Raw genomic sequence first — 14,547 nt, 5'->3', positions numbered from 1 at the left:
CAACATCGACAGCATGCCCCCTTTGATGAGACACTACGAGCGAAGGAAAGTCCTTCGCTCGTCGCATCTCGCGCATGCGCACAACAGAGCTCCCTCCATCGTGCACATGCGCAGTGCAGACCATCGACCCACTTGCGAGTGGACAGCCACTCGCGAGTGGATCTGAATGAGGGCCATAGTCACAATGTTGACTTTAATAATGTAAATAAGAGTTAGATCAGGATGTAGTCGAAATGATGAGATTTACAATGTCAACGTTGAATATTTCTGCATGTACAGAACATTGACATGTTCACAATGTCAGTATCTGAAATGTAAGCAAATGAAATGTCAACATTCTGCATGGACCAGAGGGGGAAGGTTAGGGTAAGCCTACAGGAGGGGAAGGTTAGGATGTGGCTCTAACCCAGTAAGCCATACCTCAGTTTTATCAAGTTATAGACAAGGTGTTAATTAACAGAATATAATAAATTCTAAAGGGAAAATATTTTCATTAGCGCAGATTCTCTTAGTGGCTTTTTCAGCCCTAACAGCAAAACTGTGGCAAGGCATTGGAGAATTGAGGAGTGCATAGTGTAGATTAGTAGTTATGTATTTTCCATGGTAATTGCCTAAAGTTTAATGGTGTCACAGAAAATGAACATTCTCCATGGAATATTTATTCTCTTATTAATAACTACTGTAGCTGGGATACCCGGCATTGCTTGGGTTGAAGGCTGGACCCTGAAGTACATTTGCAGCATTGTCCTTGCCTATAACCCCATTCCATTGATACCGAAAAGGATCCCACTGTTTGTTAACATGAATGCAAACAGTGACATAAATACAGTGGGTGCAAGTGGTGGGGCTCATATGGTGCCCAAGCTGCCTCTGTAGCCCACCACTCCCCTTGCATCCAGTCACACACACGAGGTGGGCCAGTACAGTGAGGCCCATCAAAGGGGGCATTAGCAATGTTGATTTGTTGCCAGCCCACCAGCTGTTTACAGCTGGTGCACTGGCAGGCAGTCATGGAGAGACAGCCGCCGCTGTTTGTGAGGTAATTGGAGCTCACAGACCAGCAGCTAATCAGCAGTGGTGGAACCTGATTGGCAGCTGGCTTGCAAGCTCTGATTAGCTTGCGCCCAGTACCAGATCAAATTTCTCTGGTGCTGTCTGTCCATGTCTGCAATTGGCTGCTGGTGTGCCAGCTGTAATTAGCTGGTGTCCCGGCCCCAAATCCACACCTGCTGATGGCACAAAGGAAGAGACAAGAGGCTGCTGGAGGGACACGGGGAGGTGAGTTACAGGGCGGGGGGGCATAATGCTTAAGGGGCATTACTATTGTGTAGAATAATGTGTTATATGGGGCACTACTACTAGTATGTGGCATTATCTGTAAAAGGTATAATGTGTAAGGGGCATTACTGTGTACTGTGTTCTAGTTATAACCTTGTATGCAAAAACAGGGGCTCTGGATTTAATATGAACTTGCCTAAGTCATCAAGTTTGCTCAGATTGAGGTTAAAATGATACTTTTGTTGCATTCTCACATTGTTTTTGGCAGACTGCCATTTTCTTTGGAGCCAGCCCCAGAACCTGTGTAATTTAAGAGTGTCCCCAGTTTTAGAGATCCTGTGACAGTGTGTGGCCCTGACAAAGTTCAAACCCAGGCAAAAAAATCCTGGTCAAACTATACCACCATGTCAAATTTGGTGGAGCTAGGTCCAAAACTGTGGGCATGCATAAAGGACAAACAGACAGACATGCTTTCTAACTTATTATATAGGTTGTGGATAGGTATACCTGCCTACAGGGTTAGACTGTAGTAAATGAAACATTTTGCTGGTGTTGAGAGCAAAATCTATTTCTTAATTTTTTTTCAAACTTCAAAGTTTTGTGGAACTCAGAAAGCAATAGGCAGGGTCAAAAGGGGAGAGCTTTCTGTGCATGTGCTACATATATTAGAGATATGCACTGACCACATGCTTTGGTTTAGGATCTGGATTCATCTTCATGTTTTGGTTTTGCAAAATCACCCTTAAGTGTTTTGGATCTGAATTTTTTTTTTTTTTAAAAAGATAAAATGTTTTTAATAAAAACAGCTAAAATCAAGTAGTTTTTGCAATTCAAAACCCAAAATTCGGATTTCAAATGCGAATTCCGAACTGCCAAAAGATCATAACTGTGACTCGGATTTATCCAGATCTCCTTTGAAGTTAAGAAACGTGACTTGGATCTATCTGAAATTCAGATGGATTTGGATTTCTGGAGAACCAAACCGCACATCTCTAATATACATTATATACAGTATATACTTCTTTGTTTGGTCACAGCGAGTGGAAGATCTTCATACGTTTCATGATGGCAGATGAAGAAGACATGTCTGTGAGATTATGTCAGAGATGTGTGATTGAATTTTGTGTTAAACTTGGAAAAGAAACTCATTAAATTTTACGGCAAGCATACGGTGGAGAAACAATTAGTCGTGCTGCAGTATTTCAGTGGTAGAAGCACTTCAAAGAGAGTAATATGTGAGTGACTGATGAAGCACATTCTGGGAGACCATCCACCACAGTTACAGAAGTCAATATTGCCAAAGCTGCTGAGATATTGCAAAATTACAGAAGGTTAACTTTACGCAAACTTTCGGCTTCACTGGGCATCTCATTTGAATGGGTTCAGCATATTGTGACAAAGGAACTGAAAATGCATCACGTGTGTCCCAGATGGGTACCCAGAAATCTCATAGAAAAACAGATGCGATGACGAGTTGAATCGTGCAAGAACACTGTTCAAATGTTGGAGAGGATACCTGATTTCCTGACATCGATTAAGACGTATGATGAAAGTCCACATAACGTTAACCTTCTGTCATTGTACAACATCTCCGCGGCTTTGGCTTAACACAAAAATTCAATCACATTTCTGACGTAATCTCACAGACAAGTCTTCCTCATCCGCCATGATGAAATGTACAAAAACCTTTCACACACTGTGACAAAATAAAGAAGACTACAGCAGTCCAACCACAGATTCAGACACAACAAAGTATGAGCTTCACAATAACCAATCTACTGTTGACACATCTACCTATGGGACAGAAAAACAGAGGCAGATTCATTACTTTTCAATCAGCCCTCATGTCTGTATATATATATATATATATATATAGAGAGAGAGAGAGAGAGAGAGAGAGAGAGAACACATATGCATTATATATAACACACGTGCATACACTTAGACACAAAAGGGTTAATCCAAATAGGTGCAAGTTTGCAAAGGGAATTTTTGTTTTCATGAAAGTTGCATCTTCACACAAACTTGAATGCACACTCCCGAAAAATGTGATATCCAATTAGAAATGCCTAGATGTGGTAATTGCTGTGAGGGTGTGCAATTTTTCTACAAAATGTGTCCTGGGAGAAGTGCATGAAAAAGTGGGGAGACTATCCTGAACCCCAAAAATGTGACAACCCCATTATCAGAATCATTTAGAAGGCTGGTAGTTTTTAAATGGTGTCAAATCACTTATTTGTGCATTTAAAAAAATATATAAACAGCAAACTTTTTTAATTAATCACAAAAAAATTAAACGGAAAAGAAAAAATATAGAAAAAAGCAATTATTTTTCATTTAAAAAAATTCTTTGGAGTGCCTAAACTAATGAAAAAGTTGATTTTTGGATAACTTGAGGTCATTTTTTAAACCACATTAATGACAAGTTATTATTAGTCCACTGAATCTAGTTGAAAAATTCCAATTAGTCATTAGGGAGGGGGTCCAAGGAGTTTATTTTACCATAAAATAAAGATTTGTTTTTTAGTCAGAACCCAATCAATCTGCCAGCATTTTTTTGGAGGGTTCCATACAAAAGGTCAACACTAATTTGGTCGACATCAAAAAGTTGACATGAAAAAAGTTGTCATGAAAAATTTAGACAGTACAAAAGGTCGACAGGTACAAAAGGTCAACAAGTTCAAAAGGTTGACATGTATTTGTCGACAAGGAATGGTCGACACAACTTTTTATAAAAAAGAGGGTTAGACACTTAAAGGAGGGTTCAGGTTAGGCATTAGGAGAGATCGTTAGAGGCACTTACAGGAGGTTTAGGGTTAGGCACTAGGAGGGACAGTTAGGGTTAGACACTTATGTACCCTAATGGGTAGGGTTAGGCACTAGGAGGGGCATTTAGGGTTAGGTACCAAGGGGAGGGTTAGGGTGAAGATTAGAGTTAGAAAAAAAATGTGTCAACCATTTCCGTTTTGACCATTTAATGTTCATCTTTTGAACCTGTGACCTATTGAACCTCTTGACCTTTTGTACTGTCTAACTTTTTTCATGTTCATATTTGTGAATTAGTGTCAACCTTTTTGTTGTCAACCTTTTGTATCACACCCAAACAAAAATGGTGTATTCACTAGCTAAGCAATGTTTTGATGAAACCCTACAAGCTATTGAAGATAGATACCCCTATCATAAAGAGTATACTGTAGGTTTCATAAATATGGCAATTGTGTTGGTAGGTTGCTTACAAATCTTCTGTGTACCTTCCATCCTTCTCCTTTTATTTCTCACCTAAAAAGAACTGATGGTTCTAGAACTGTTTCCAGTGCCCAGACAACTGAACTTTTAAAGAGTTTCTATGAGTCCATATACTCTAAACTAGGAGTGTGCACCGGCCACTTTTTGTGTTTTGGTTTTGGATCTTTCTTCGTGTTTTGGATCTGGATTGGTTTTTCCAAAACCACCCTTCCATGTTTTGGGTTCTTGGTTTTGTGTTTTGGATCTGTATTTTTTTTTTCAAAAAGCATAAAAACAGCTAAAATCACAGAATTTGTGGGTTTTTCTGCTTCTATGCTATTATTAACCTCAATAACATTAATTTCCACTCATTTCCAGTCTATTCTGAACACCTCACACCTCACAATATTGTTTTTAGTCCAAAAGGTTGCACCGAGGTAGCTGGATGACTATGCTAAGTGACACGAGTGGGCAGCACACACACGTGGCCCATCTAGGAGTGACACTGCAGTGGCAGACAGGATGGATGTTTGAAAAACTAGGCCCCAAACAGTACATAATGCAAAGAAAAAAAAGAGCTGCAAGATGGAATTGTCCTTGGGCCCTCCCACCCACCCTTATGGTGTATAAACAGGACATGCACACTTTAACAAACCAATCATGACTGTGGCTGAAATGATTGGTTCGTTTGGGCCCCTACAAAACAAGCTGGCAATTAATCTGTCCCTGCACAAACTGGCTCTACGGAGGCAAAATGTCATCCTCATCCTCCTCATCCACCAATTCTTCACCCTCTTCAATGTTGTGTACATCCTCATCCTCACAGAGTATTAATTCATCCCCGCTGGAATCCACCACCACAGGTCCCTCTGTACGTTCTGGAGGCTGGTCTCCCTGGAAGAGTTGATAATTCATTTTTATGAACATCATCTTCTCCACATTTTGTGGAAGCAACCTCCTACGCCTTTTGCTGACAAGGTTCCCAGCTGCACTAAACACTCTTTCGGAGTACACACTGGAGGGGGGGCAACTCAGGTAAAATAGAGCCAGTTTGTACAGGGGCATCCAAATTGCCTCTTTATCCTGCCAGTACAGGTACAGACTGTCTGACATCCCTACTTGGATGCTGTCACCAATGTAATCCTCCACCACTCTGTCAGTGGTGACAATATCATATGCAGTGACAGTAGACCAGATGTCCAAACCGACCCTTGATTTAAGACACAGGCGCACGCTTGGCGCTGCTACTGTGTTGATGCACGTGCGGCTACAGCGTGCACAAGTCACAAACAGAAAATTTTTTATTTTATTTTTTGGAGCACTTTGGGGGTCACACCACCCTTTAATAGACTTATGGGACACAGGCGCACGCTTGGCATTGGTCCTTTGTTGATGCACGTGCAGCTACAGTGCACACAATTCACAAAGACAGAAAAAAAAAATTGTTATATTTTTTGTGGAGCGCACCTTGTGGGTTACATCACACTTTAACAGACTTATAGGACACAGGCGCATGCTTGGTGCTGCTCCTTTGTTGATCCATGTGCAACTACAGTGCATAAATTTCGCACACAAACACAGAAAAAAAGAATTGTTTAATTTTTGTGGAGCGCACTTTGGGGATTACACCACCCTTTAACAGACAGACGCACGCTTGGCACTGCTGCTTTGAGGATGCATGTACAGTGCACACAATTTACAAACAGAGAAGAAAATGTTTTATTTTTGTTGGAGTGCACTTTGGGGGTTACACCACCCTTTAACAGACAGACGCACGCTTGGCGCTGCAGCTTTGAGGATGCATGTACAGTGCGCACAATTCACAAACACAAAAGAAAATGTTTTATTTTTGTTGAAGTGCACTTTGGGGGTTGCACCACCCTTTAACAGACAGACGCATGCTTGGCGCTGCTGCTTTGAGGATGCACGTACAGTGCACACAATTCACAAACACAGAAAAAAAAAATATTTTTTGGAGTGCACTTTGGGAGTTACAGCACCCTTTAACGGAAGAGCCAACCGGACCTTTACTTATGACACAGGCGCACGCTTGGCGCTACTTTGTTGATGCACATGCGGCTACTGTGCACACAATTCACAAACAAAGAAAAATTTTTTTTATTTTGTTTGGAGTGCACTTTGGGGGTTACAGCACCCTTTAACAGTCAAGCCAGCCGGCCCTTTACTTATGACACAGGCGCGCGCTTGATGCTACTTTGTTGATACACGTGCGGCTACTGTGCACACAATTCACAAACACAAAAAATATATATATTTTTTTTGGAGTGCACACAATTTACAAACAGAGAAGAAAATGTTTTATTTTTGTTGGAGTGCACTTTGGGGGTTACACCACCCTTTAACAGACAGACGCACGCTTGGCGCTGCTGCTTTGAGGATGCATGTACAGTGCGCACAATTCACAAACACAAAAGAAAATGTTTTATTTTTGTTGGAGTGCACTTTGGGGGTTGCACCACCCTTTAACAGACAGACGCATGCTTGGCGCTGCTGCTTTGAGGATGCACGTACAGTGCACACAATTCACAAACACAGAAAAAAAAAAATATTTTTTGGAGTGCACTTTGGGGGTTACTGCACCCTTTAATGGACAAGCCAGCTGGCCCTTTACTTATGAGACACAGGCACACGCTTGGCGCTGCTCCTTTGTTGATGCACGTGCAGTCACAGTGCACAAAATTCACAAACACAGAAAAAATTTTTTTTTTGGAGTGCACTTTGGGGGAGCACCCCTGATGCACAGATCACCCCCTGGACAACACTACAGCACCCCTCTAGGACTACAGCCTTTATGGGACACTGCACAACACAGTCCAGCCACCCCTATAGACTTTGGAGTGGACACAGCCCCTATGGACAACTGACTGCACAACACAGCCCAGCCAACCCCTATGACAGCAGCACAACACAGTGCAGCCATCCCCTATGGACAACAGCAGCACAACACAGCCCAGTCAGCCCCTGTGGACAACAGCAGCACAACACAGCCCAGTCAGCCCCTATGGATAACAGCAGCACAACACAGCTCAGTTAGCCCCTATGGACTGAGTGGACACAGCCCCTATGGACAACAGCAGCACAACAAAGCCCAGCCAGCCCTAGCCCCCACCCTCCCTCTTCACTGTCCACAGCTGGAGTGATAAATGGCGCCAACGCGGGGACCTTTTATAGAATCCAAAACCCGCGAGATCCGGAAGGCGGGATGATGACGTTTTGCCTTGATTTCAGATCCTAGTCAGGCGGGAAAAGTCGAGCCTGACTCGGATACGACGCGGCTCGGGGGGGTTCGGATTTCTGAGATCCGAACCCGCTCATCCCTACTCTAAACCAAAATCAGTGAAATTCTACAATCTTTTGGAGATAGATACTCCTGTCATAAAGAGTTTAGGTTTCATAAATATAGCAATTGTGTTGGGAGGGTGCTTGCAAATCTTCTGTGTACCTCCCAACCATCTCCTTTTATTTCTCAACTGAAAAGGTCTGATGGTTCTAGAACTGTTTCCAATGCCCAGACTACTGAAGATTTGAAGAGTTGCTATGAGTCCATATACTCTAAACCAAAATCAGATCAAGCCATTTAAATTACATTTTGCAACAAGACACATTTACCCACTCTTGATTCCAAACTTGCAGTTTCTATACAGGCTCCAATAACTAAGACCCTATTGTGATCACAGTACCAATCGTGCACACAGTTCTGCTGCAAAAGTATGCTAATAATTGCAATAGCAAAGCACTCTCACTGACAACATGTAGACGCCCACTTCCCCTCTCGCACATCCATAATACCTTGAAATCCAGCCAAAACATTGGTAACATTGGAGCCACTCGCACAATTAAGGCAGGTCAAACCTTACAACTAAATTGCTAACTTTCCTGCATGCAGTAAGAGCTCAAGCTGCTTATGCCATCACAGTGGCTAATTTATGCACGCCCCTGCAATGGCGATCAAATGCACTGGCATGCCTGCATTTCTCCGAAGACCCCCCTGTCACCACCCCCCAAACAGCACTTCAATCACTCTGCGATGGGTCTGCGTAGTCACTGTGATCACAGACCCGATTGCAGTGATGCCTTTGTGCACGTGCACTGCGATGGATATGCCTGTGCAGTGAGACACCATCTGCCATCTGCGTATGCTTTAGTAGTTGCAATATTTGCTGAATCAGGCCCTTAGTCAGAAGTTCAAGCATGTATTAAACGTTTCAAATCCTCCAACTCCAAGATATTGGGCTAATGTTTAGTGCTAAACTCACATTTTTTTTATAACTCAAACTCAATAGGCTGCTAGAACATGCAAACTTGTGTGTTTTGCGCATTTTCACAAATACCGAAACTTGCATCCAGATGTTTTTGAGTTGTAATCTTGCACAAAATTAGTAAAAAACTCACAAAAATCACTCAAGCATACACAGATAAGTGAGATTCGTGCAGGCTTCTAATTGTAAAAGTGCTGAAATAGTTAAAAATTAGAAAAAGAGTGATGTAGGGTCCCCCTTCCCAAAAGCATAACCAGCCCCAGGATCATTGACCTGGCCCTGGTTCAAAAAATACAGAGGAAACAATGTGTAGGGTTACCCTGTATTTAATCAACCAGCAGCTAGCTCCTGGACCAGTCCTGGTTCTCAAGATATGGGAAACCAAACAAGTAGGGGTCCCGTAGGAGCAGCCTACTGCTTGGCTGTGTGCGGCCACACTGTCAAACAACAGGTTATTAGTGGTCATTGAAGTCAATGGGGGAAGAGTTTATTGGCTGAGAGAGCCTGGGGTTTGCCTCTGTCAGCCAATTAAATCTCCCCCCATTTACCTATAGTTAAACTTGCATGAACTCACATGCCAGTAAAACTCACACCCGCAAATACACAGCCTATTAAATTTGCGAGTTGCGGGACAAACTCACATCTTAAAAATGTTCGAGTAGTTGTGAGTTTGTTCCAGCAAATAAACTCACACTCTATTACAAACAATATTTTAACTCAGCTTTGATACTGTACGTGTATTGCCGAAGCTGAAGACAGATTTTTATAGCTACCAGGCTTCTATAGGTCAATATTGTATTAAAATTAGATTTTAGCCAGCTGGCTTAAATTGCTCTTACCCTGTATTATACTCAGTGACCAAACAAGGTTTATTTGGCCGCCATTCTACATGTGATATTAGAAAATTTTTAGCAGCAGCCCATTTGGTGGAATCTTTAAAGATTCTGATATTTAAGTCTTGACGGAGGACTTGGATGTTTAGAAGACCATTGATATGGTCTTTTGAATAGCTATTCATAGAGGGACTTGACAGAGTTAACGTTATCCCCCCTTTGATTTGGTGTTGCTATTGAACCATTAGCAATTGCTACACTCTAACACAGAGTGGAAGTAAAGCTAGCACACTTTGCCACTGATACAGTATGCTCCTCGTTGTCTCTGATCTACTGAGTACCTCTATTCCTAGTCTCCTTCATACTTTTTCTGTGTTTGAAGCATTCTCAGGATGTACTGTAAGATTATTTCTGAGAAATCTGAAATTTTACCACTAGGTGGAGCTCCTGTTGCACAGTCATTTATTCAACAGTTTAAATTGCTACAGTATATATACTCACCTTTAAAATATTTAGGTACATTTATTCCTTCTAGATTGGTAGATTTATGCAAATCCAATTTTCCCACTTATTGAGTAAGATTAGTAAACAATTAAATGTCCGGACTAATTTGCCCTTGTCACTGTTGGGCCAAGCGGTTGTTTTAAAAACATCATATTCCCTAAACTGTAATATATCATACAGATGATACAACTACATTTACTTTATTACACAGAATAAATATCCTATCAGCAATTGACATTAGTACATAAACATACATATATAAACACTTCTAAACATAAATTTATACTAATAATAATGACATAGAGACATGAAGTATGTGGCATTTAAACTGGTTGGCTATTTATTAATTATCAATAAGTTAATAACTTAACTATGGTGGTGACTGAAAAAAACAGCAGACATCAGTTATTAGTAATAACCATATCAGATGACTAGAAAAACTTGCAGGGCCAATTGCCCACTGAGCAAGTCCATAAATCACATAGAACTCCCCCATGCCTTCAAATGCTAACCAAGGCTGCTGACCCCAGTAGGAACAATCAGCAAACATGTATATCAAAGGGGAGTGACCTATTAATCTGTTTACTAACCTCTCAGCTGTAGTTATTTCCCACCTAGTGCCAAAGCAAAAGAAAAGAAAAAAAGTGATATCAAAAATAGCCAAAAATAGGGAGGAGAAAAAGCTGAAAAGAGGCAGCTTCCTGCCCGTATATGCCATAAATAAACTGTAGCTCCTCCTATAACACTTGGCTACACAAAACCCTAAGACACACTGCTAAAAATAGATGATCCCAAACTTCTGTAAGATGGGCCCAATCTGGTAACATGTGTGTAGAAACACTATCACCACACCAGCAGTGCCAATGCCTTTCCATGCATAAAGGGAGCATATATGCACACTAATCCACTGAGCCAAGTGAACAGTAATCAAGTAAGGAGGGATCCCACACTAGCAGGGCCAATTACCCCTCTCAACTGCAAGTAAATAGGGTCCTCAAAAACACACTGGCAGGGAAGGTAGCAGCCCGGTGATGGTCCCCAAATGCAGGACCTGGGTGGAGCCTCCTATAACCCTGCCCTATAACTCTACCTTTGGCTATACAATTAAACCAAATTAACCCTCCACTATCCATGCAGTTGTAAAGTACAACTGTCCTATAGCCTAGGTCCTAGGGGTTTCATTTCCATCTTGCGCATATGGGTGATCTCCATCTTCATAAACACCCTATTGGCAATTGACATTAATATATAAACTTATTCATGTATAAATACTTCTAAACATAAATTTATATTATTAAAAATGACATGGAGACTGATGTGGCATTTAAACTGGTTGGCATTTTTATTTATTATCAATCACTAAATATAAATAACTGAACTGTGGTGACAACTGAAAGAAAAAGCAGCCATCAGAGGTCAGTGACTACCAAATCAGATGACTAGAAAAATTTGCAGGGCCAATTGCCCTCCCAGCAAGTCCATAGGTCACTAGAGACTCCCCCATACCTTCAAATGCCTGGTTAACCAACCAAAGCTGCTGACCCCAATAGGGAAAATCAGCCAAAAGGTATATCAAAGGGGAGTGTCCTATTAATCAGTTCACTGACCTCCTGGCTGCAGTTCTTTCTCACCATGCAAGGCACCAACCAAGAGCTGAGCCTGCCACAATAAACTTGAATCTAAAACCCTAAGACACGCTACAAAAATAGATGAACCCTGACTTCCAGATGGACCTTATCTGGCAACATGTAAGTAGAAAAAATACCACCACACCAGCAGTGCCAATGCCCTTTCAATGTATAAAGGGAGTGCATATGCACACTAACCCACTGAGCCATGTGAACAGTAACCAAGTATGGAGGGAACCCACAATAGCAGGGCCAATTTCCCTTCTCAACAACAAACAGTAGGGTCTAAACCCCCATACCAATACTCTATATAACACCAGCCAGTCAGCCGCTGAACCCAGCAGGGTAAAATCAGCCTACCCAGTCTACAACATCAGGCCCTCTTAATGTAGCAAAGGTGTGAAAATACTCTCGAACCCTGCAACAAAACCGCCGACGATTCGCTGGAAGACCCAACAAACTTTATTAGTGTACCCTCAAAAGGATATCAAACCACCAAGATGCCCAGGATAGCATCACTTGGCCATCCAGGAGATAGGAGATTGCACAGCAATGCAGAGAAACTCAACAACCATGACCCAGTCATTCAATCCTCAAGTGAAGCAAATGACCGCAGTGAAGGTCGGAAACAGAAAGCTTTCCTAACTCCCAGTAGCCCCAATACAATAATATGTAATCAATATAGGCCCTCTCCCCACCGGCCCAGCCAGGAACATGACAACTGAGCTAGTAAACAATCCCAGCAACTATAGAAATTGGTAAAAAAAAACCTGTCCATCTGCCAGGTCAACAAAAGAGCATGCCAAAGCTGCGCAACCTGCTCCTGTGGCAAACAGCAAGCACAAACTCAGCAGTGAATAAAGGAAATGGAACAAAGAAATGGCACCAGAACAAACTTGCAACAACCCATTGCTACAGATGAGAAATCAAAGTAATATTCACTAGTAGACTACACCACAATGCAAAATTAAGAGTGGAGTGGCTGCCATGGGAGACAACACACTGCTGCTTTTTACACCCTGACACTAGGAAGCAATAGAATGCAATCTAATAACATACTGTATAACATTACTCCAGTGGCACTTACTGTAGCTGGCAACAATAATAGCCCAATTCAAGACATGGCCACAACCAAACATAAAGAAATATGGTAAATGGTAAGCACTCATTATGAACAGGAATTTTCCAAAATTGCATGTTAATTGACCTTGGTGAAAAGCTACATTCCCACTAAAAATGTGTCTATGTCACTGCAACTGACTATGCAAGCACCATACTTACTGACAAATGCAAGGCACTACCACATGCCATCTGTAAAGCACGAGCTAACCCAGCCCTGCAAATCTGCAAAGCACTCACCAGAAGTCCTCTGACACGAGCCCCAAAGGAGGCGGAGAAGACAACGCTACAGCCAAAACACCAAACATGACACTGCAATCCATATCTGAAAAAGAGGAACAGAAGAGAGATCCCCAGGAGGGGGTGCAGTAGTACTAGGAGAGGGTGCAGCAACAGAAAATAAGAAGTAGTAGAGGGAAATAATACACATAAACTAAAAACCCTGCCAAAAAGTTGCCTGCGGTTTTGCCCGCACACAAAGGAATCCCCAAATGCAATAAGGGCCAAAAATCCAACTGTCGACATAGATACCAGATGCCAAGGAAGAAGAGTAAAAATTTGTCAGTCCCTAAGTGAGGAGGGAAACTTTGCAAAAGATGCCCATGCAAGAGATGAGACTGCCCTCGGGTAACAAAATCCCCCACTAAACCGGACACCTATGTTGTAGAAACCCCCCCATCAGTGGCGGGCTGGGCCGGGGGGCAGGGTGCCATATGCCCCCCGGGCCACTCTATTAGAATGCATTGTGGGCCGCCCACCTCGTCCTTGTATAGGGCCGTGGAGGTGGACCAGTCAACCGGCTCGGCTGCTTCTGCCGCTGGTGCGTTCCGACTTTGACTGTCGGAGGCAGCCGCGGTCACGTGCTGTTCTGGTGTGTGTACTACAGGGCTATGGAAGCCCTGTAGGTACATGACACACAACATAGCACCAACCCCGGCCGTCCCGTCGGCGTCGCGCATAGGCGGCCGCCAGCCGTACACAACGAGCGGCGGTGGCAGGGGGGAGGAAGGGTGGGGTTGGGTTCGCAGGGCAGCAGTGCAGGTTAAATGGTCAGTATATGAGTGACATGGCCACCCTGCTGCTATTGGCCGTGTCATCCAGGACCCCTCCACCCGACCCAACAGATGTATTTTGTGCAGCAATAAAAAGGTGTTGTGTTGCAAAAATGGGAGCCTTATTTTTAATAAGAGTCTCCGATCATAAGTGATTTAAAAATAAATAAATAAGCAGCCCTTCAGCTTTGGGACTACACATCCCAACATGCCCTGCCACAGTTTGAATACAAGACTCCTGATAAGGCATGCTGGGATGTGTAGTTTACCAGCAGCTAAAGGGCAGCTTATTATAGCCCACCCCTGGTACTAAATAGGCAGGACCATTGAAAGTCCGCCCTTGGCTGCACCCTGCGTATGAAAGGAAGTGGAGAGAAAAATAAGGGGAAGAGGAGCTGAAGGAAAGAAGGAGAAGAACCCAGTTAAAAGAAAAGAAAGTGGAGAGAGAAAAGCAGAAAAAAACAAAGAAGAAATGAAGGTAAGTGTATGTTTAGAAGGGATTTTATACTCCTATTTTTCTTTTGAAAAAAAAATATGGTGGGAGGGAGTTCCTGTATGTAATATTTCTCTCTCTACACTGACGTTTGGGGAATATGTACAAGGTGCTGCTTAGTGACAAATGCGCTTT

This window comes from Taudactylus pleione, unplaced genomic scaffold (assembly GCF_031769625.1).
Source record: "Taudactylus pleione unplaced genomic scaffold, aTauple2 ptg000032l, whole genome shotgun sequence".
NCBI classification, from domain to species: Eukaryota; Metazoa; Chordata; class Amphibia; order Anura; family Myobatrachidae; genus Taudactylus; species Taudactylus pleione.
The sequence above is the reverse complement of the archived record's forward strand: the minus strand, read 5'-3'. Positions refer to the sequence as shown.